The sequence below is a fragment of the Gossypium hirsutum genome, chromosome A07 (genome assembly GCF_007990345.1).
Source record: "Gossypium hirsutum isolate 1008001.06 chromosome A07, Gossypium_hirsutum_v2.1, whole genome shotgun sequence".
Taxonomy (NCBI): Eukaryota; Viridiplantae; Streptophyta; class Magnoliopsida; order Malvales; family Malvaceae; genus Gossypium; species Gossypium hirsutum.
This window is the reverse complement of record NC_053430.1, coordinates 75678993-75704856: the sequence shown is the minus strand read 5'-3', so window position 1 is coordinate 75704856 and position 25864 is coordinate 75678993.

Sequence of the window (25864 nt, the reverse complement as noted above, 5' to 3'; positions counted from 1 at the left end):
CATTCATACATACACAAATTGCCTCTAATATGGGCCTACAAGGCCCCAAACAGCCATGGAAAAGGGTCGGGACTAAATCGGGAACTTTTAGTAAAGTTTGGAAAATTTCCCTAATACAGAGCCACATGCCTATGTGAGACAGGGGACACGCCTGTGTCATCCGACCGTGTAACTCTCTGACTATGACGTCAGCATCAATTTAGTGTCATACGACCATGTGGCCAGATCATGTGGTCAATTAAAATTAAGTGAATTTTTCATAAAAAGGTGTGAACTTCGCATAGCCAGAGTACACGCCCATGTGGGTAGGTCGTGTCCCTCACAGGGCCAAGACACATGCCCATGTCTTAGCCCGTGTGTTTACTACTGAGCATACTGACTTGCAAAATTAGGGTGCAGGGGACACACAACCATTCAACACGCCCGTGGAGCCGTGTGTCTGTCTGTGTGGACCATTTAAAGGCTATTTTCCAAGCCATTTGTCACCCTTTTACTTCCATACACACTCACATATTTCATGGACACTTAACATGGAATATAATTACACTTGTTCAAGTTACACTTCTTGTATTGAGGTTATCATTAGCACATTCCACATTTTATACTTTGGCCATGATATAACCACATACCATTTTATGCCATAACCATTCTCAAGTTATTGGGCTATACAATCACATCATAAGAAACATTTAAACCTAAACATGTATATTTAGTAGGGTTACTACCCATATCAATATGAGCCACATCTCATGGCCGTATACAAAATGAATTAGTATATCTTCATAAGCCATTTCTTTGGCTGACCAAATGACACATATAACAAAATGATCAAAAATCCTATACATGCCATTATATCAAAATGAATGTTTCTTCATACCAAAGTAAGACTTGTTAATAGTGTGATCAAGGCTCCCACCATCTTCCAAGCTCCACGAGTCCACCAGTTCTATAAAATAGGGAAAAAGGAAATGGGGTAAGCATTGACGTACTTAGTAAGTCCATATAATCGGAAAGTAAACTTACCAGTTACTTTAACATACAACCACATTAAATAGGCAATCGATCTAGTTTAGAATATTTTCCCTAACACATACACTCAATCATCAAGATTAGACACATAGTAATATATAATAATAATAAATTAGTAGATGAGCTCATCATAACAAAAATCTCAATTCCACTTCTTATACTAACCCCGTTGAATTTCTCAGAATCTCGATGGATATTCTTTAGTACACTTATGGCGTACTAAATCATGTATCATCAATTCATATTAGTGACCTTTTCAACGAGCGCACTCCCGTGAACTTCATTCTTTTACGGCGGGATTACTAGTCCAGGCTAAATCTCCCGTAGTATAAACTCATAGAGTAATGTCGGGATTACCAGTCTAGGCTAAATCTCCTACAATGACAAATACTCTAATGAGCTTGGATCTGAATTACTAGTCCAGGCTAAATTTAGATCCTAATTTGGATTACCCATTCAAGCTAAATCCATTTAAAACACATATTATTCGGGAGGCCAGATCACATAAGGAACACCCGTCCGGGCTAGATCCTTTTTACTGTCAATTTATTTTCAAAAATTCCATCAGATACCCTTTTCATTCAATCGGGATATTTAAATCCTTTTTAAATCAATACAATCATGTTTCATGAATTATTATACATTGATGTCAAAATTTATATCACATTCAAGAATATGCATTTAAGTATTTTAAAAGTATTACTTTGAGTTACATGAACTTACTTTGAAGATGTTTCGGATTTGGATTTTGGTTATTCCGAAACATTTTATTTTCCATGGTCAACCTCTAGAATTGGTCTCTCAGGGTCTATATAAACAAAATAAATTATTATTCTATCTCATTATTCAAATTCAGCCCAAAATTTCACTCTTGGGCAAAATAACCATTTTACCCCTAACCTTTCACATTTTTACAATTTGGTCCTAACGCTCGTAAAACGAAATGTATGTATTTTCTTGGTTACCCAAGCCTATACAAATCTATTCTAAGCTCATATCAGCCCACATTTTCCTCTATTTCACATTTTTACCACATATTTTGTACCTTTTACAAATAAATCCCTTTTTAGTGTTTTCATGAAAAATCATCTAGTAAAAGATGTTTATCTAACATCTAACTTTCATAATCCTCCATAAATCATCAAATAACAATCATCCCATGCATGGATCAAATTTCAAACATGAACCCTAGCTTCAAATATGGGTAGAAATGGATAGAGCATGTTACGAGGATCTAAAAAATGTAAAGAACATTAAAAACGGGCTTAGGAGTCACTTACTATCAAGCTTGAAAATGTTAAAACCCTAGCTTATGAAACCCTTGCAAAGTTTAGCAACCACAAGGAAGAAGGTGAGTGAATTTTTCTTTGATTTTCCCTTTTTATTTCATTTATTACTAAATGACCAAAATGCCCTTCCTTACTAAACTTTCAAAATTTTCCATCCATGCCCATTTTTGTCCAAAAACTTAGAATTTGGGCAAATTGCTACTTAAGACCTCCTAGTTCATAATCCAAAGAAATTTCATACAAATTGTTTCTAGAACACAAGTTTTGCAATATATTCGATTTGATCCCTAATTTTTAATTGAACACCTTACACGTAGAATTTCTTCATAAAACTTTCACACATGCATGCTTTCATGTCATAGACCTCAAAATAATCATAAAAAAAATTTTTACGTCAGATTTTGTGGTCCCAAAACTACTATTTTGACTAGGCTCTAATTTGGGATGTTACAAATAGAGCTAGAAAAGGCTTCATTTTGCCCACACGGGTGTGTGTCTAGACCGTGTGTGACACATGGCCTGGTAACATGGGCATGTGGTTAAGCCATGTGCCCCCTACACCTTAATTTTCAGAAACAAAATGCTCAGAATTGGGCACACAAGCGTGTGTGCCACACAGCCTAGAACACGGGCGTGTGTCTTGGCCATCTAAAATCTGCACCTAATTTTGAATTGAACTAATTAACCACACGGCCTAACACACAGGCGTGTGGCATGGCCATCTGTGCAAGTCAGAGAGTTACACGGGGTCGAACACTGGCGTGTCCTGAGGTCACACGGGCGTGTGAGCCCTACACCTTGGAAAAATTTGTATTTGTCCAAAAAATTCTTAGAGGTCCCGATTAAGTCCCGATTTGATTCTAATACTCATATTGGGCCTCGAGGACCCAATCAAGGGACATTATGGATGATCTCGTTAAATGAATTTACGTGGATTAATGGAAGAATATTTTGAATGTTGTGGTAATGCTCTGAAACCCTATTTTGACAATGGGTATAGATTAGGGGTGTTACATTTAGTGGTATCAGAGCTACAATTTAGCTGATTCTCAGATTTGACGTAGCAAACATGAGTTTAGCTATACATGTAATTATATAAATTGTGATAGTGTGATGACTCTTGATCATTTTAAATGTGTTTTTCATATAGTAATATCTTCTAACCAAGCTAGAGCTGAATCCGAGGAAGCTGAGAGTAATGCTTCAGCTTCAGTGCAAAGAGTTGCATCTATGTCTGGAAGTGAAAGGCCCGTGTTTGAGGGTCGAAGTGAGGAGGCAAAACAAGCCTTCTTTCAAATGATGAATGAATGGTTTACTCAATACCTGAGAACAAACCCTGTTGTACAACGACCTCTTTCACCTGTTCCCCAACCGATTCCTGAGGTACCACAAGGTGCCAAACCTGTTGGAATTGGTAAGCCTCGATAGATAAAATCCGCAAGCATGGGGCAGAAGAATTTAAAGCTACCGTGAATGATGATCCAGAAAGGGCAAAGTTTTGGTTAGAAAACACTATCTGAGTTTTTGATGAATTGTCTTGTCCATCTGTTGAATGTCTTGCAGTATCTCTACTGAAAGATATAGTGTATCATTGGTGGAATACCATAACTTCAGTAGTACCGAGAGAGAATGTTACATGGGAATTCTTCCAGGTTGAATTCAGGAAGAAGTATGTGAGTCATAGGTTAATGGATCGGAAAAAGAAAGAATTTCTAGAGCTCAAACAAGGAAACATGATTGTATCTGAATATGCATGGGAATTTGTTTAGTTGAGTAAGTATGCTACAGAATGGGTTCTAACTGAGGCTGAAATGTGTAAACGCTTTGAAGAAGGTTTAAATAAAGACATCAAATTATTGATTGGAATTCTTGAAATAAGGGAATTTGTGACGCTAGCCTATCGAGCCCACAAAGTTGAGGAACTAAGTAAAGAAAAGAAACAAGTCGAAAGAGAGACTCAGGTTTCTGGAAAAAGAACCATAAATAATTCACAATCATTTGTTTCTAAGAAATTCAAAAAGTATTACGATCGTGTGACCACCTCTATGGGATATTCTAGAAGAGGGAGGGGCTCTCATGTTCTTACCCGAGGTCTTCATCTCCATCTATAACTAGTGTGGGTAGTGTCAGTAATCCCAAACTGAAATGTAAACATTGTAACAAATTTCATCATGGGGAATGTCGGTCTAGAAGTGGAGCTTGTTTCGGATATGGTTCACTTGACCATTTTCTCAGAGATTGTCCAGAAAGAGTTAAAAAGGAGATAGAACTAGCTCCAAAGCTGAGTAATCCTGTCTTGAGGGGTAGACCACCCCACCACCCTGGTATTGTTAGTGGTACTCGAGGTACTACAAATGATACAGCAGTTAGATCTAAGGCATGATCACCTGTAAGACATATGCTATTCATGCCAGAGAGGATGCATCTGTGCCAGACGTCATTACTGGTACATTTTCTCTACTTGATACTGATATTACTGCATTGATTGATCCTGGTTCTACACATTCATACATATGCATGAACCTAGTGTCTGTTAAAAATTTACCTGTTGAGTTCACTGAAATTGTGGTTAGACCTAGGCCAGTGTGTTATGGTGGATAAAGTTTGTAAGAACTGTCCTTTGATGGTAAAAGGTTATTGCTTTTCGACTGACTTGATGTTATTGTCATTTGATGAATTTGATGTGATCTTGGAAATGGATTGGTTAACCCAATATGATAAAGTGCTAAACTATAAATAGAAATATATTGTATTGAAATATGAGAATGGTGAATTACTTCATGTTGAATCGATAAAATGGATGGATTACCTAATATGATTTCTGCTATGTCTGCACAGAAATATGTCAGAAAAGGGTATGACGCTTATCTCGCATTTATGTTAGATACTAAATTATCTGAATCAAAGATTCAGTCCATTTTGATTGTATGTGAATTTCCTAATGTATTCCCAAAAGAATTACCTGGTTTACCACCAGATAGAGAAGTGGAATTCTCTATAGATATTGTTCCGGGAACGATACCGATATCCATAACACCTTACAGAATGGCTCCTACTGAATTGAAAGAGCTTAAAGTACAGTGGCAAGAATTGATTGACAGAGGTTTTGCTTGACCTAGTTTCTCATCTTGGGGTGCGCTAGTTCTATTAGTAAAGAAGAAGGATGGATCGTTGAGGTTGTGCATTAATTACAGATAGCTCAACAAAGTTACAATAAAGAACAAGTATTCATTGCCTAGGATTGATGACTTATTTGACCAGTTAAAATGTGCTATTGTATTTTCAAAGATTGATCTCCATTCTGGTTATTATCAACTATGGGTAAAAGAATCGGATGTGCCAAAGACAGCTTTTAGAACTAGGTATGGACACTATGAGTTCCTTGTGATGCCATTCATTTTGACAAATGCACCTGCAGTGTTTATGAATTTCATGAACAGAATTTTTAGCCCGTATTTAGACAAGTTTGTGATGGTATTTATATATGATATTTTAGTTTACTCTCGAGATGAAAATGAACATGCTGAGCACCTGAGAATAGTGTTGCAAACTTTGTGAGAGAAACAATTGTAAGCCAAATTCAGTAAATGTGATTTTTGGCTATGGAAAGTTAGTTTTCTTGGGCATATAGTATCTGCTGAAGGTGTCAAAGTAGACCCAAATAAAATTTCAACCATTATTAATTAGAAGCCACCGAAGAATGTGTCTGAAGTCTGAAGTTTTCTGGGACTAGCTGGTTATTATCAGAGATTTGTAAAAAGTTTTTCAATGATAGCATCTTCGATGACTCGTTTGTTACAGAAATATGTGAAATTTGAATGGACTGAGAAATGCCAGCAGAGCTTTAATAAATTAAAGACTTTATTGATAGAAGCACCAGTGTTAGTCCAGCCTGAATCAGGTAAGGAATTTACAGTTTACAGTGATACGCCATTGAATAGTTTAGGCTGTGTTTTGATGCAAGATGGTAAGGTAGTAGCCTATGCTTCACGACAGCTAAAGCCACATGAAAAGAACTTCCCGACACACGATATTGAATTGGCAGCCATAGTGTTTGCACTAAAAATCTGGCGGCATTACTTGTTTGGGGAAAAATATCACATATTCACTGATCATAAAAGTCTGAAATACTTGATGTCACAAAAAGATTTGAATTTGAGACAGTGCAGATGGCTTGAGTTATTGAAAGATTATTATCTTGTTATTGACTATCTTCTGGGAAAAGCCAATGTGGTTGCTGATGCTCTAAGCAGAAAATCCTTGTTTTCCTTGCGGGCTATGAATACTTGATTGCCATTGTCTAATAATGGTTCAATCATAGCTGAGTTAAAAGCTAGACCAATGTTTTTGCGACAGATCTCTGAAGCTCAAAAAAATGATAGTAAGTTGCAAGCAAGACGGGTACAAAGCGAATCGACTCCTGACTCAAAATTTTAGATCGAGACAGAAGGTTGTTTATTATTCAGAGGTAGAGTATGTGTACCAAAAAGTTTAGAACTAGTACAGAAAATTTTGAATGAAGCTCATAGTGGTAACATGAAAATTTTGAATGAAGCTCATAGTGGTAACATGTCTATTCATCCTAGTAGTAAGAAAATGTATAATGATCTGAAAAAGATGTACTAGTGGCCAGGAATGAAAGGAGATACTTCTGAGTTCATATCTAAGTGTTTGATATAGCAAGTAAAAGCTGAACATCAGTTGCCTTCTGGACTATTACAGTCTGTTACGATACCAGAATGGAAATGGGAAAGAATTACCATGGACTTTGTAACGGGATTACCTCCATCTCTAAAGAAGAAAGATGTCATTTGGGTAATTTTTGATCGGCTGACAAAGTCTGCACACTTTATTTCGATATGTATGGATTATTCCTTGAATAGATTGGCTAATTGTATGTTTCTAAGATTATCAAATTGCATAGAGTGCCTGTCTCCATTATTTCAAATATAGATCCTCGGTTTACATCTCGATTCTGGAGTAAATTGCAAGAAGCTTTGGGTACTCAGTTACACTTTAGTACTGCATTTCATCTCCGGATAGATGGTCAATCTAAATAGGTAATACAGATCTTGGAAGATATGCTTCAGTGTTATATACTTGAGTTTGAAGGTAACTGGGAAAAGTACTTGTCTTTAGTTGAATTTGCTTATAATAACAGTTACCAGTCTAGAATTAAAATGACACCGTATGAAGCCTTGTTTGGACGTAAAAGTAGAACTCCATTGTATTAGACAGAATTCAGTGAGAAAAAGTTTCATGGAATTGACCTGGTCCAAGAGACCGAGGAAAAAGTTAAAGTAATTTGGAACAGTTTGCAAGCAGCCTCTGATCATCAAAAGTCCTACACTGATTTGAAACGACAAGAAATAGAATTTCAAGTCGGTGACAAAGTATTTTTGAAAGTGTCACCTTTTAAGAAAGTTCTCCGATTTGGACACAAAGGAAAACTGAGTCCACAGTTTATTAGACCATATGAGATTACTGAAAGAATTGGACCAGTTGCTTATCGATTAGCTTTACCACCAAAGCTTGATCAGATTCGTCATATTTTTCATGTGTCTATACTACGACGGTATCGATCTGATCCTTCACATGTTATCTTTCCAAGAGAAGTAGAGATCCAACCTGATATGACATATAGTGAAAAACCAATCAAAATCTTAGCTCAAGAAACAAAAGAGTTAAGAAATAAAATGGTAGCTTTAGTAAAAGTTCTTTGGCAACGACACGGTATTGAAGAGACTACCTGGGAGCCGAAGGATACTATGAGGAGGCAATAACCCAATCTTTTTACTGGTAAGATTTTCGAGGACGAAAATCCCTAAAGGGGAGAGAGTTGTAATAGCCAATTTTTTAGTGAAATCAGAACAGTGGTTTCGGGACCACAAATCCGACCCAAAAATATGATTTATTTTTATTTTATTATATGGTCCGTAATATGGTAGTCATGTCATGTGAAAATTTTGAAATGAAAATTTTATCGATTAAGTGCTTAATTACGAGACGGACTAAATCGCATAAAATGTGAAAGTTGAATTCTAGTAGCTATTAGGATCAAATAGCTATGGAATTCAAAACTTAAGGTCCTTATATGGTAATTAGACCATTGAAGAGTAGTTAGTAGATATTTTAATGACTCATCCATGGAAAAATTAGAAAAGGCAAGGGATTAAATTGGAAATCACTAAAATTAAAAAATGAAAAAGAAATATATCATCTTATTTTCATCATCTTTAACCTAAAAAATTTTATGGAAAACCTAGGAGAGAGAAAAGAAACTCTCAAGGCTTAATTGGGTAAGTTCTCTTGTCCCGTTTTTATTAATTTTGGTATTTTTGAAACTGAAATAGCTTAATCTCTCTATTTGAGGGATTAATTTGAAAAGTTGTCAAGGTATGAAAATGGTTCATGGATGTATTATGCTAGAAATTTGTAATTTATGGTAGAAAATGAAAGATTATTAAAAGATAAACAACTTCTACAAAGTTATTTTTTATGGAAACATGATTTAGGGACTAAAATGATAAGCTGTAAAAACTTGATGAATAATTCTAAAATTTTATGAATAAATGTGCTGGAAAATTTGTAATGGGCCTTTGGTTAGACTTGGAATAGGGAGTAATTTGTACAAGTTTCATTTTCCAAGCTAGGACAAAATCAAAATTTAAGGAAAAGTTAAGGGCAAAATGGTAATTTTACCTAGAACGTAAATTGAGTCCATTTAGATATGAAATGTGTGAAATTGATGGTTAACTTTGTAACACCCCAAATTTGGGCCTAGAAGTATTGGGCCTTGAGTGGGGGTCCATAAGGAGGTTGTATATAGGTATTTAATTGTGCAATGAAATGAAACAATTAAATGTTTGCTCTAGTGGTTAATGGCTTTGAGAAGTGTTGGAGAAATCTTGGGTTCAAACTTGGGCTTTAGCAAAAATTTTGGTATTAAGTGAAAAAAAAAAACCTGGATGCTTGGATGAGGGTTTTTAAATTATTGTGTTAAATAAATGACACAAGGAAGCTTGTAGTCTAGTGGTTGTGGCGTCATTAAGGTTGTATGGGAGCCTGGGTTCAAGCCTTGGCTCTTGCAATTTATTTTGGTTTTTTTTTAAGGGAACCTGGACTTTGGCCTTTAGACCTTATAATTAATTAGGGATAAAATATGACACAAAAAGCCTTGTGGCTTAGTGACAAGTAGCGTGTGGAGCATCTAAGGGGAGGCATGGGTTCGAATCCCATGGCAAGCAAGGAGCATTTATTTTGCTAACAGGGGGCGACAAGAGTTGGTGTTGAATTTAAACTCTGGTGTTGGAGGGATCCCACATCGGGAAGCTAACATAAGAGTGGTTGCGAATCTGGCTTTAAATAGAGGGAACCATGAGGAGAGTAAAGGTACATTTTCTTGGTTGATCCCTTTCGCTGTATGGCGTGCTCATTTGGGTTGGGCGTCGGCTAAGAGTGCTCGGAGCGTGGATTAACTCCAGTCTCCTATCAAGTGTGTATTTCTCACTACTCTAGTTGTAGGATGGCTACTTCGGGCCGTGATGGGCCGAAAGTGGCCATGTGGGCCCAATGGGCTTACGGGCCCAATTGGATAAGTTGTTTGATTGTGTAGTAAATATTAGACTAGGCTAGGTGAATCTCATATCTGTGGCTAGATTTGGGCTAAAAGGGCCACACGAGCGTGTGGGCCCATTTGGGCCGAGAATAGGCTTTAGGCCAGTTCGTATTCTTATCCTTGTTTAGAATACTTTAGTTTACCAAATTACTTAAATGCCCTCGATTTGTAAAATTACCATTTTACCCTCGATTTATAGAATTATCGTTTCACCCTCGATTTACAAAATCACCGTTTCACCCTTAATTTATAAAATTGCTGTTTTACCCTCGATTTATCAATTACCATTTCACCCTCGATTTACAGAATTACTGTTTTACCCTTGATTTACAAAATTACCATTTTACCCTCAGTTTACAAAATTACCGTTTTACCCTCGATTGTGAAATTACCGAAATACCCCTATAGGATAGAATTACCAAAACACCCCTAGTTTATAAAATTACCAAAATACCCCTAGTTTTGTAAAATTACTGAAATGCCACTGGTTTGTGAAATTACCGAAATACCTTCAATTTGTAAAATTACCAAAATACCCCTGATTTACAAAATTACAAAAATACCCTTGACTTTCTAAAAGTTATAGAAATACCATTGGTTTACAAAATTACTGAAATACCCTTGGTTTGTAGATTTACCAAAACACCCTTGTAGGATGAAATGACTAAAATACCCCTAATAGGTAAAAAGACCGTAAAGCCCCTGTAGGGTAAAGTGACCGTAATACCCTTGTATGGTAAAATAACGAATATGCCCTTATGTTCCGTATGACTGATGTGCTTAAGATTTACATATATTGATATTGGATTAGTTAAGTTTGAGTGATAGGTATTTGTTATCGTAGGTGATTGATTATGGAAACGTTTCAACTTCAACCCATAACAGGTGTGTACTAACCCTCGTAGTAGCTTAGATTAATATCTGCTGAGAAGCTGAAATGCTAAACTACTGGTATTTCGAGAACTTGTAATGTTGCGTGTGGGTATAGATGCGATAAATACGATAAGATTGGTGTTTGGATCGATGGAACGGGTAAGAACTCAATTTTGTGCACAATGGTAAGTTGGGCCTCAATGGGCAAGAATTGGGCCAAATGGGCTTTTGGGCCCATTTGGGTAAAATTGATAGAAAATGGAATTTGGAAAAGTTGCATGTTAACACGGTTAGTATTGTTGTAAAATTTGGGTTAAGCAGGCTTAGTGGGCTAAATCAGCATTCGTAGGGCCCATTAGGGGTTTTGGGCCCAAAAGCCCGAATTTGATAAGTGGGTTAAAGATCATTGTTTAAACATTCGAAAATATTGACAATTGTAACGAACAAGGAAAACCCTGATTTTTGGTAAAATTATGAAAATACCCTTATAATATAAAAAATGACTGTTTTGCCCTTGTGGGCAAGTGACTGACTTGGACTGTGTGGTTGACGGATTTGATTGTGAATATATGTTGGTGATATGAATGACTTGACTGTGATTGTTTGATTCAAATATGGGCATGACATTCTGCATACATGACATATTGCATGGGATATGGGTTATATTCATGGAGGAAGTGCTAAAAGGGCTCTGCCCCAGTTTACCAAAAAGGGCTTTGCCCCAGTTTATCAGAAAGGGCTTTGCCCCAATTATTAAAAGAGGCTAGGCCTCCAGTTATATGATAAAGCAGCTATGCTGCCAGTGGAGATTTTGGTTGGGTGGGTTGAGTTATTCCCAACATGGAGAGCTTGGATGGTACGGGTGGAGAGTAGCGGATGGTGGGTCGAGTAAATGGGCTTGCATGCATCCATTGACATTACATGTGATATTGAAATGGGCCTAAGGGCCATACCATTTACAGTAAAGGCTTCGGCCCAGTGATATGATTTATGAAAAGGCTTCGGCCCAGTGGTATGATTTATGGAAAGGCTTCGACCCAGTATATGTCAAGACTAAATAGGGCATTGGCCCATATTGTACTGATACCGTGTTATTTACTGTTTTTTTGTTATTGGGGTTACACACTGAGTTTTCGTAAACTCACCCCGTTTCTAACTGTGCAGGTAATCCCTAAGCTTAGATGGTTTGGAGCTGCGAGGGACTCGGAGATGGCCACACTATTGTTTCTGTTTCTTTTAATTGCAATAAGTAGCCGATTTATTTCTTTATAAGTTTTATCTTATTAATATTATTATTTGGTTTTGGGTTGTAAGAAGGCCATTTTAATTATTTTTCTGGGATTATTTTATCTTATACCCTATATTTTTCTGATAACAATATGAGTTACACCTAGGGCGCGTTTCCAAAATGATAATTATTTTCAAAATAACGCAACGATACAATTAATCAGTTTATCGAAAATATCTACTTAAATGAATTCCAACTCGTTTTTCTCAAAACCTAACCTAGCACCAAAGTGTGGCAATGGTTGTGGGCATGTCTAGGATTGGATCCAATCAAGAGCTTGGTACTTAAGCAGCCTTCTAGGCTCACCTCCTCTGCTTCGGATACCTACCTAGTGCACAGCTTCCATTCACTTTATTAACTTAGCAAAGACTACCTTTTAAAACACTAAGAAGGATGTTGAAAGAGGCATGGGTTTTCTTAAAAACTTCAATGTGACACGCCGGATCCGGCCATAACGTCTGGGTCAGGTTTGGGGTGTTACACTTAGTGGTATTAGAGCCAGGTTACAAAACTCGACTGTGGTATGGGTAGCAGAAAATTATTGTTATTTTTTATTTTTTATTTAGTTTTTTCTTTTTTAAAAATTGGGGTTTGAAAAGGGTTTTTCTAAAATTTTGTTTTGAAATTTATCAACGAAAGTTGACTTGTTTCTGAAAAGATGTTACTGGAAGTGTGGCACACCGAGTCTCGAACACCAAATCTGTAAGTTCTGTAACTCTGTCTACTGTTATAGATTGAAATGCTATATTGAGAAACCACTATAGGTAGTAGCACTATACTGGAACTCTCTAGTTAGAGTAAACTGTAACGCTTGAATTTAGATTTAGTATTTATTTGGTGTGTGTTCTGGAAATGTAGAAATTGGTTGCATGTGAAATATATCCACTCCAATGGACAAATGTTTTGGGTGTATGTTAGCATTATTAGTATCAGAGTGTGCAGCGGAAGTATGGTGGTGTAGTCTGAGAGTGGAAAATTTCGAGGACGAAATTTCTTTAAGGGGGGTAGAATTGTAACACCCCGAATTTGGGCCTAGAAGTATTGGGCCTTGAGTGGGGGTCCGTAAGGAGGTTGTATATAGGTATTTAATTATGCAATGAAATGAAACAATTAAATGTTTACTTTAGTGGTTAGTGGCTTTGAGAAGTGTTGGAGAAATCTTGGGTTCAAACTTGGGATTTAGCAAAAATTTTGGTATTAAGTGAAAAAAAAAACCTGGATGCTTGGATGAGGGTTTTTAAATTATTGTGTTAAATAAATGACACAAGGAAGCTTGTAGTCTAGTGGTTGTGGCGTCATTAAGGTTGTATGGGAGCCTGGGTTCAAGCCTTGGCTCTTGCAATTTATTTTGGTTTTTTTTTAAGGAAACCTGGACTTTGGCCTTTAGACCCTATAATTAATTGGGGATAAAATATGACACAAAAAGCCTTGTGGCTTAGTGGCAAGTAGCGTGTGGAGCATCTGAGGGGAGGCATGGGTTCAGATCTCATGGCAAGCAAGGAGCATTTATTTTGCTAACAGGGGGCAGCAAGAGTTGGTGTTGAATTTAAACTTTGATGTTGGAGGGATCCCACATCGGGAAGCTAACATAAGAGTGGTTGCGAAGCTGGCTTTAAATGGAGGGAACCATGAGGAGAGTAAAGGTACCTTTCTTGGCTGATCCCTTTCGCTGTATGGCGTGCTCGTTTGGGTTGGGCGTCGGCTAAGAGTGCTCGGAGCGTGGATTAACTCCAGTCTCCTATCAGGTGTGTATTTCTCACTACTCTAGCTGTAGGATGGCTACTTCGGGCCGTGATGGGCCGAAAGGGGCCATGTGGGCCCAATGGGCCTACGGGCCCGATTGGATAAGTTGTTTGATTGTGTAGTAAATATTAGACTAGGCTAGGTGAATCTCATATCTGTGGCTAGATTTGGGCTAAAAGGGCCACACAAGCGTGTGGGCCTATTTGGGCGAGAATAGGCTTTAGGCCCATTCGTATTGTTATCCATGTTTAGAATACTTTAGTTTACTAAATTACTGAAATGCCCTCGATTTGTAGAATTACCATTTTACCCTCGATTTATAGAATTACCGTTTCACCCTCGATTTACAAAATTATCGTTTCACCCTCGATTTACAAAATTACCGTTTTACCCTCGATTTATAGAATTACCATTTTACCCTCGATTTACAGAATTACCATTTTACCCTTGATTTACAAAATTACCATTTTATCCTCAGTTTATAAAATTACCGTTTTACCCTCGATTGTGAAATTACTGAAATACCCCTGTAGGATAGAATTACCAAAATACCCCTAGTTTGTAAAATTACCAAAATACCCCTATTTTGTAAAATTACTGAAATACCACTGGCTTGTGAAATTACCGAAATACCCTCAATTTGTAAAATTACCAAAATACCCCTGATTTACAAAATTACAGAAATACCCTTGACTTTCTAAAAATTATAGAAATACCATTAGTTTACAAAATTACTGAAATACCTTTGGTTTCTAGCTTTACCAAAACACCCTTGTAGGATGAAATGACTAAAATACCCCTAATAGGTAAAAAGACCGTAAAGCCCCTGTAGGGTAAAGTGACCGTAATACCCTTGTATGGTAAAATGACGAATATGCCCTTATGTTCTGTATGACTGATGTGCTTAGGATTTACATATATTGATATTAGATTAGTTAAGTTTGAGTGACAGGTGGTGATTATCGTAGGTGATTGATTATGGAAACGTTTCAACTTCAACCCATAACAGGTGTGTACTAACCCTCGTAGTAGCTTAGATTAATATCTGCTGAGAAACCGAATTGCTAAAATACCGGCATTTCGAGAACTTGTAATGTTGCGTGTGGGTATAGATGCGATAAATACGATAAGATCGGTGTTTGGATCGATGGAACGGGTAAGAACTCAATTTTGTGCACGATGGTAAGTTGGGCCTCTATGGGCAAGAATTGGGCCAAATGGGCTTTTGGGCCCATTTGGGTAAAATTGATAGAAAATGGAATTTGGAAAAGTTGCATGTTAACACGGTTAGTATTGTTGTAAAATTTGGGTTAAGCAGGCTTAGTGGGCTAAATCAGCATTCGTAGGACCCATTAGGGGTTTTGGGCCCAAAAGCCCGAATTTGATAAGTGGGTTAAAGATCATTGTTTAAACACTCAGAAATATTGAAAATTGTAATGAACAAGGAAAACCTTTATTTTTGGTAAAATTACGAAAATACCCTTATAATATGAAAAATGACTGTTTTGCCCTTGTGGGCAAGTGACTGACTTGGACTGTGTGGTTGACGGATTTGATTGTGAATATATGTTGGTGATATGAATGACTTGACTGTGATTGTTTGATTCAAATATGGGCATGACATTCTGCATACATGACATATTGCATGGGAGATGGGTTATATTCATGGAGGAAGTGCTAAAAGGGCTCTGCCCCAGTTTACCGAAAAGGGCTTTCCCCAGTTTATCAGAAAGGGCTTTGCCCCAGTTGTTAAAAGAGGCTAGGCCTCCAGTTATATGATAAAGTAGCTATGCTGCCAGTGGAGAGTTTGGTTGGGTGAGTTGAGTTATTCCCCACATGGAGAGCTTGGTTGGTACAGGTGGAGAGTAGCGGATGGTGGGTCGAGTAGTCTCCCTAAATGGGCTTGCATACATTCATTGACATTACATGTGATATTGAAATGGGCTTGCATACATTCATTGACATTACATGTGATATTGAATTGGGCTTGCATACATCCATTGACATTACATGTGATTTTGAAATGGGCCTAAGGGCCATACCGTTTACAGTAAAGGCTTCGGCCCAGTGATGTGATTTATGAAAAGGTTTCGGCCTAGTGATATGATTTATGAAAAGGCTTCGGCCCAGTGGTATGATTTATGGAAAGGCTTTGGCCCAGTATATGTCAAGACTAAATAGGGCTTAGGCCCAGATTGTACTAATACCGTGTTATTTACTGTTTGTTTGTTATTGGGGTTACACACTGAGTTTTCGTAAACTCACCACATTTCTAACTATGCAGGTAATCCCTAAGCTTAGATGGTTTGGAGCTGCGAGGGACTCAGAGATGGCCACACTACGCTTTCTGTTTCTTTTAATTGCAATAAGTAGCTGATTTATTTCTTTATAAGTTTTATCTTATTAATATTATTATTTGGTTTTGGGTTGTAATAAGGCCATTTTAATTATTTTTCTGGGATTATTTTATCTTATACCTTATATTTTTCTGATAACAGTATGAGTCAGACCTAGGGCGCGTTTCCAAAATGATAATTGTTTCCAAAATAATGCAACGATATAATTAATCGGTTTATCAAAAATATCTACTTAAATGAATTCCAACTCGTTTTTCTCAAAACCTAACCTAGCACCAAAGTGTGGCAATGGTTGTGGGCATGTCTAGGATTGGATCCAATCAAGAGCTTGGTACTTAAGCAGCCTTCTAGGCTCACCTCCTCTGTTTCGGATACCTACCTGGTGCACAGCTTCCATTCACTTTATTAACTTAGCAAAGACTATCTTTTAAAACACTAAGAAGGACGTTGAAAGAGGCATGGGTTTTCTTAAAAATTTCAATGTGACACGTCGGATCCGGCCATAACGTCTGGGTCGGGTTTGGGGTGTTACAAACTTCATTTATATAGATCCGGACAACACCAATTCGAGGTTAGATTGAGAAAAAGAAAAGATTTCAGATTAATAGACTTTTACACGAACAAGTGTCGAGGTAAGTTCATGTAACTTAATCCAGCATGTAACTATGTTTAATTGAATGTAGTGTTGTATGGAATGTGATTTATATTGATGAGCATTAGTTGAATGTTACAATTAGAAACTTTATACATGCTTGAAATGGTGATTAAGGGGTTAAGTCTTGATTGAATGTTGAATTCTGATGATTGTATGCGCTTTCCCGAAACAAATAGGATCCTGCATTTGTTGCGGATGAGATTTAGCCTGATAAAATACCTCTTAAGCATATGTTATGATTAGGGTTTAGCCTAGACTAGTAATCCTAATCGAGCTCCTCTGTGCATACGTTATATAATGGATTTAGCCTGAACTAGTAATCCTGTTATACGATATGTGGCTCGAAAGAGTGTTTCTTGGTTAAGTGCCCTAATGGGTACCCTTGAATAAGAAATTGATGGATTACCGAATTGTACACTTCGAGTGTACTACTTGTGCATCTATGGAGATTCAATGATTCAACGGACATAAAACTCTTGACATGGCATGAAAATCTTGATATGATATGATAATGACTTGAAAGAATATTCCTTAATAAGCTCATCTATGTTACTTTATTGATATGAAAATTTTGGTGACTAACATGTTCTATGGAATGTATTTGATTAGGCAATTTAGCCAAATGGATGGAAACATAACATTGTATGCCTAGATTTTAATAAATAAGATTGGTAAATTTAGTTACCGTTATATGAACTTACTAAGCATGTAATGCTTACTCCATTTTATTTTCCCTTATTTTATAGTGCTCAAAAGCTCGTGAAGGTTGAAAGATCATTGGAGTATCGTCACACTATCAACTAGCATTTTGGATATATTTAGTGAAATTATTTTGGGTATAATGGCATGTATAGGACAACTTTGCCAATAGTGGCTTGAAATGTTATTTTGTAACCTAGCCATTAGAATGGCTAGTAATGGTTCATTTTGGTATTACTAAGTAGATTATCATGATATGTATTTACGCATGAGATATGTTAAGAATATGTAATCAATGTTGTGTAATGCCTAAGTTCATCCAAGGTAAGTTTATAAACATATATGCATGTAATGGTATGCTATGATGAATGATTGAATTGTCTATTTTGAATGCTTGGATTGATTGGTATTGGATGTGTGTTTCATATGCAGGTCTTGGGTGAAATTTTGGGTGAGAAATGGAACTAGAAAGGGCTTCATTTTGTCCACATAGGCAGACACATGGGCGTGAGTCTAGACCCTGTATGACACACGACCTGGTAACATGGGCATGTGGTTAGGCCGTGTGCCCCCTGCACCTTAATTTTGAGAAACAGAATGCTCAGAATTGGGCACATGGGTAGAGACACGGGCGTGTGTCTCAGCCATGTATGCCACATGGCCTAGAACATGGGCATGTGTTTTGGCCGTGTGAAACTTGCACCTAATTTCGAATTGAATTAATTAACCACATGGCCTAACACACAGGCGTGTGGCATGGCTGTGTGTGCAAGTCAGAGAGTTACACAGGGTCAAACATGGCCTCCAACATGAGCGCGTCCCAACGTCACACGGGCGTGTCCCTTTGACCACATGGACGTATGAGCCCTTCACCTTGGAAAAATTTGTAATTTTGTAAAAAATTCTTAGAGGTCCCGATTAAGTCTCGATTCAATTCTTGTAACACCCCGAACCCGAGACCGTCACCGGAGTCGAACACGAGGTGTTAACAGACTTTAAACCACTTATAAAAAAAATTTCCCAGACACTGCCAATCTGCGTACTAGTTTCTTTAAAAATTATATCTTGAGTTCAGAAACTCGGAATCCAGTTCTGTAAATTTTCCCTGAAACTAGACTCATATGCCCATCTACATATTTTTTTCTAGAATTTTTGGTTGGGCCAATTAGTACAGTTTATTAGTCAAAGTCTCCCATGTTACAGGGATCAACTACACTGACCTTTGCGCATTACGACTTGGATATCTCCCTGTACAGGGCTTCAATACTGATGTCGTTTGTTTCTATAGAAACTAGACTCAGAGAGGAATCTATACATATATGGCATGACTCCTAATTATCTCTGGTTAATTTATAATGAATTTTCAAAGTCGAAACAGGGAATCCAGAAACCGTTCTGTCCCTGTCTCACGAGAACCTGAATATCTCTTAACATACTGTCCATATGATCGTTTCGTTACTTTCCTATGAAAATAGATTCATCAAGGTTCGTTTACATAATTTATTCACTATTTAATTCCATTCCTACTATTTTTAGTTATTTTCCAAATCTACATCACTGCTGCTGTCAGCATCTGCCTTTAAGGTAGACTTTACCTATTTCATAGTTTCCATGATTCAACTAGCCCTTTTAGCATAAATAGCACAATTTATGATAGTGATTAACCATTCCCATGGCCAATCCTTATTAAGCATACCCACACCTCTCAATAACCATATCCATACCAAATGATTATAACATTATACTCAAACATATATAAGCCATTTCCGCATGGCTAACCAAAATTATACAAGTCCAAAGGGTCCATGACCCACAACAAACGGGTAGTCCTATACATGCCATATCCAGAGTTCAACTAAAAGAGTACCAAAAGGGCTTTGATAGTGTGGGTGACTTCGACTTCGATGATCCCGAATCCGATATCCGACGAACAAAATCTATAAAACAGAGAGCCAAAGCAACGTGGTAAGCATTTTAAAGCTTAGTAAGTTTCAAGTAATGAAATCGGCTTTGACTAAAGTATTACATTCACATAGCTAAATGGATCACTTTATTAATACACATTCTCATACACATACTTACTTCACACTTCATCAACATATACACACAAGGTATTAACCTATCTAAAAGTCGAAAGTTCGTTAGTCGATTGAACGAATACTATTAAAAACGAATCGACTTTTCCGATGCATACGAACACATACCTTTTCGTTTGGGTTTTTCGAGCGTTTTAATTGAATTTATTACAGCACAACACGCTCACCTTCGAACCCAAGTTTCTTCGGAATTTAGCCGGATATAACTACAAGCACAAATGCCTTCGGGTCTTAGCCCGGATATATCAACTCGCACAAATGCCTTCGGGTCTTAGCCCGGATAAAATCACTAGCACAATTGCCTTCGGGTCTTAACCCGGGTATAGCAACTCGCACAAATGCCTTCGGGTCTTAGCCCGGATAAAATCACTAGCACAATTGCCTTCGGGTCTTAACCCGGATATCATTCAAATGCTCATGCACACATATATCAACAATCATGACACATCCATATTTCATTTTCGTTACTAAGGCTCAAACACAAAGCATTTATTTAACCTTTCCAATTTCGGCTCAATAGCCACACACAAAGAGCATGATTTCAATCGGCTTTATAACATAGTCTCTATGCACATTCGGCTATCCGTCATAGTATGACTAATCATTTCAATATAATTCAAGTAGGGTCATTACTCGAAGACTTACCTCGGATGTTGTCGAACAACTTTAATGGCTATTCAATTACTTTTTCCTTCCCTTTATCGGATTTAGTTCCCCTTTGCTCTTGAGCTTAAAGAATACAAATAGGAGTATTCAATATTTAAACCAATAATATGAATTTATTAATCACATTCGGCAATCACATATCATTAAATTTTCAAACCAAAATGTCATTATATGACCACATATACACATATCCATATACTTAAGCTCAATAATTATAATATAATATCATGTACTCACTTTAAGTATATTGCCGAATATACTTAATCATACATACACCTAACCAAAATAATTTCTAAAATCTTTATATCATTTATACACTAAGCCGAATACTCTTACCAAGTTCACCTATATTCTTCAACAAATTCTTCATTGATCAAACACATATTCGGCTAAAGAAATGGCAATTTTAGCAACTTTTGATTTAATACTTAATCAATTATAATACATCTAAATATTCTTTCATATTATTAACTCAAATCACATACATTATTTAATATAACATTTTCACATTCGGCATTAGTATCAACCATAGTAGCCGATTCTTCCTACTTTGTACCCATGCATCTATTTGATCCTTAGTTAGTTCAAACACTCACACACTAAGATTCATCCAATTTTAACAAGAAATAAAATCCTTAATCCTCAAACTACCATGGCCGAATGTTATAACCCAAGCCACATATATTGTTCCTCAAGGCCCTTCAAGGACCACATTCGGCACCTCCTTAATAACAACCCAAATTTCAACCTTCAAGAAAGAAGAAGAAAAAATATATGTGCTAAGAGCTTCAAACTACTTGGCCAAATATCAAACCTCCTAACAATCAAAACTTAAGCCATGGAATGATTAGAACTTGAACTAACCACCTTCTTTATACAAAATTTTCCAAGAATTTCAAGGTACTTACCTCTTCTTAATCCTCATCCAAACCGAACATAAAGCAAGAGAACTCTTTCTTCTTCCTTTGATTTTTCGGTCAAGAAGAACAAAGAGGATGAAGCCTTCTTTTTTTTCTTCTAGTTTCGGCAAAATGGGGGAGCAAGGATGAAACAACTTTGGTTTCTCCTCCCACTCCCCTCATATTTTATTGTTCTTAACACAACATGTTGTCATAAACTTTTCATAATATGTTTTACCCATCACAATTTGTCTATCCACCTTGTCATGGCCGGCCACTACTATTTAGGGGGGAAATTGACATGCAAGTCCCCCCTTTTTATTTCATGCACTAATAGATCCTTATGCTTTGACCTATCACATTTCAAAATTTTCTCACATAAGTCCTATTTGATAAAATTCATTTACAATTAACAAAATTCAAACACGAAATTTTCACACATGCACATGTACATATAATGAGCATCAATTATGACGGTTAATTATTTTTATGACTCGGTTAGTGGTCCCGAAACCACTTCCCGACTAGGGTCAATTTTGGGCTGTCACAATTCTAATGTTCATATTGGGCCTCAAGGGCCCAATCAAGGGACATTATGGATGATCTCGTTAAATGAATAGTAATTTACATGGATTAATGGAAGAATGTTTTGAATGTTCTGGCAATGCTCTGAAACTCTATTCCGGCAACGGGTACGGGTTAGGGGTGTTACAAGATATCACACTTATTTATTTATTCTAGTCTACTCAAAATATCAAGAAATATGAGATTGTATTGTACAAGTGTGACTATTCAATGACTTGTGTCTAATCTAGATATTAAGGATAAAAGGATATAATACATGAAAAATTATCAAAGAAAGGTTATGTCAAATCACGACTTCTTGTAACTTGGGTACTAGTGATGCAATGCTAGATGCCACTCATTGCTTGTAATATTAGAAATGTTTTAGTATTACTACTAACGTTACAATAGCCTACAGGGTCACACCCTATAATTGAAGTGAATAGAATCCAAATACATATGGTATTGTATTTAGAGGTCACATGAATTAAATTAATTATTGAATTAATTTAATTTTATAGTTAAATATTGAACAAATTATATGTAGAAATTTGTTGAACATAAACAGAGAACATAGATAAAATTAATATGTGAATTTGATTCATACAAAATATTAATTGTATATAGTTTACTAAAATTAATAATATAAACAGTTTTAATAATTAATTTTGGTCATATGAAAGACATAGAAAGTAATATTCTTTAGGAAAGAATATAATTTCTTTTTTTAACTTCCCATTTGTTTCTCTAATAATAAGGGAATAATCTTGTTTTGTTTCTGATATACGATATCAAAGAAAACAAAAGGAATATAATCCCTTAGTGTGTTAGAGTTACCAAGAAAAAATAAAAACAAAAAGGTATAACAACCAATTTTGTAACAACCCCTTACCCGTACCCAAGACTGGAATAAGGTACAAGGCATTACCGGACGAACATACAAATATCCAACAAAAATGCGAGTTATAAAATTTCAAGTCCATCATTTTGTCCCTTATATGGGCTTACAAGGCCCGAAGCATACATTTGAAGTGGTTCGAGACTGAACCGAGAACGTATGAAAAACTTAAGAAAATTTTTGTGCTCTGGCCTCACACGCTCGTGTAGAGGCACACCATACGCCCGTGTGCGTGAGACACCCCCGTGCCCCTAGCCCGTGTGGGATCTTGAAATTTATTTACTTCAATTCAAGATGCAGTGGTTTTCACACGGCCTAGACACATGCCCGTGTCCTCGGCCCATGTCCCTCACACGGCCTAGACACGCCCGTGTTATCGCTCGTGTTCAAAAACCTAGACATTCTGTTTTTGATGTCATCATTCATTTAGGGGCACACGACCAAAGCACACGCCTGTGTGGTCTGCCCGTGTGCCACACACGGATGAGACACACGGCCGTGTCTCCAACCCGTGTAGTTACTACAAAGCATGCAACATGGAAATTTTGGGGTACAGGGGACACACGACTGAATGACACGCCCATGTGGGTTGTTTGTGTGTCACACATAGTTTAGACACCTATCCATATGTCTATTCATGTGGACTATTTGGAGGCTATCTTCCAAGCCATTGGTCACCCAAAAACCCTCATGTACTCCAACATGCTTAACATCCTACTATCTAGCATAGACCACAATCACATACATAATTTGGCATGCAATCAAGAGATAATTATAAGAAAACACTCCAATTAACTATACGGACCAATTCACTTGGCCATATACAAAATAATCATACCAATTAGGGAACCATTACATTGGGCTAGCCACATGACATGACACATATACAAAATAACAATCATCTATACATGCCATGACTCAAAATAATCAAATGTATTATACCTAAAGTTTAGTTGATAGTATAACTCGAGCTCTGACGTTCTCGATCCTTTGAGCTAGCTTAACAAATCTAAAAGAAATAGAAAAGGGAGGAGTAAGCTATGAAGCTTAGTAAGTACACATACAAATAAAGTAAATCTTAATTAAACCATAGAATATTATTCACACCTTCGTCACTTTTTCATACCTTTCATCAAACATGTGATCTAAATTTTCTTTATAAGCATAATACATAAAAATATATATTGCCATGGATGATCGTAGTCATAGAAATACACAGATTAAACACATGCCTTTTCTCCCTTGTACACATATGCATTTTACTTAGTTTACGTTCGAACCTCGTATACATTACCCGCTGAACATTTGGAATAACAGTTAGGATACTTGGATATAAACGCACCGAAGTGCCATAATCATGACATAGCACACCTCTCAACAGGGCTACATATGAGCACCCGGACCTAGCATGCATCACATTACCATGCCTCTCAACAGGGCTACATAAGCTCCCGGACCTAGGGTGTACCACATAATTACATGCCTCTCAACGGGGCTACACAAGCTCCCGGACCTAACATGTATCATGTCATCAAACGAGCTCATACTTACATAGCTATCCTAGTGACATGTCACTTGTATCCTTATCTATTCCTAAGTTCAAACGAGATTTTTGGACTTACGTCTCTTTGTCGAACATTCTTGGAATGTTGGCCTTATAACATATGACCTTATCATATACAAATGCTAAGATGGCAACACTTGCAACATAAGAATAAAACATATTATAGCAACAAGGTAATCAAATAATATATTAATTACCCATATGTTATTTAAACATTTAAAACATTAATTAAGGTATTTATTTGTACATGTACTTACCTTGATACAAAATATTCGAAATAGTGCCTATGCCTCGTACACTTTGTTCTTGCCTTTATCAAGACTCGATTCTCGACTTTCTTGATCTATCATAACAAATTTAACTCATTAACTTCATACATTACTCAAATCGACCCTAAATTCATGCTTTGATAAAATTACCCTTTTGACGCCTAAACTTTCACTTATTCACAAATTAGTTTTTAGACTAATATGAAGAAATGCAAGTGATTTTTCGGTTACCCAAGCCTAGCCGAATACCTCTTGTACTTAAAGTAGCCCATACTTTCCTTCATTTCACACTTTTCTACCCATTTTCATAACTTTTACAAATAAGTCTTTTTTAGGGTTTCCATGCAAAATCTATTAACAAAAGTTGTTCTCCATACCTTAAACTATCATATTCTTCCATAATCCACCAAAATACATCTAACTCATGCATGGGTAATTTTCTAAAAATAAACCCTAGCATGAAATATGGGTAGAAATGAAGAGAGCAAGTTGCAAGGATGTCAAAAATACAAAGAACATTAAAAACGGGGCTAGGATTGACTTACTATCAAGCTTGAAATTTGAAGAAACCTTAGCTATTGTACCTTTGAATTTCCAGTAGCAACATGAGAAAGATGAGTTGATTTTTAGCTCTTTTCCCTTTTTAATTCATTTAATATACAAATGACCAAAATGCCCTTACTCACTAAACTTACGAAAATTTCCATAGATGTCCATATTTGTCCAAAAATTTAGAAATTGGGCAAATTTCTCTTTACAACCTTCTAATTCATATTTCAAAACAATTTCTAACAAATTGCACCTAAAACCCAAGTTTTGCATCTTATTCAATTTAGTCCTTATTTTGTAATTGGACATTTTATTCTTAAAATTTCCTCATGAAACCTTACCACATGCATAATCTTATATTCTAAATCTCATAATGATCAAAATCTAAATATTTTAACATCGAATTTATGGTCTCGAAACCATTATTCCAACTAGACCATATTTCGGGATGTTACAATTTTTTTAAAAAAATACTCTCTAAAAAGCTCAATAGAGTGTTGTTCATTATTTGACTAGGTGGATTACATAGAGGCTGAGACGTTATTGTTGTGGCTTAGAATCAACATCTTCGAAAGGGATCCTATCGACAACGTTATTTGTCACTTTTCAGTTTTGAAAGGTATATTTTCGAGCCTTGTTTCAAGCTGATTTGTTCCTAGTACATGGATCCATGGCTGATGATCGCCAGAATATTTTTTTCGCTACGCCACGGGGCATACCGGCAATCCAAAAAAAGGATGGCGAGATAAGTTCAGGAAAAAAAATATTTTTTCTAGTGGGGAATGGAATGAGAAAGGAATTGCTAAAG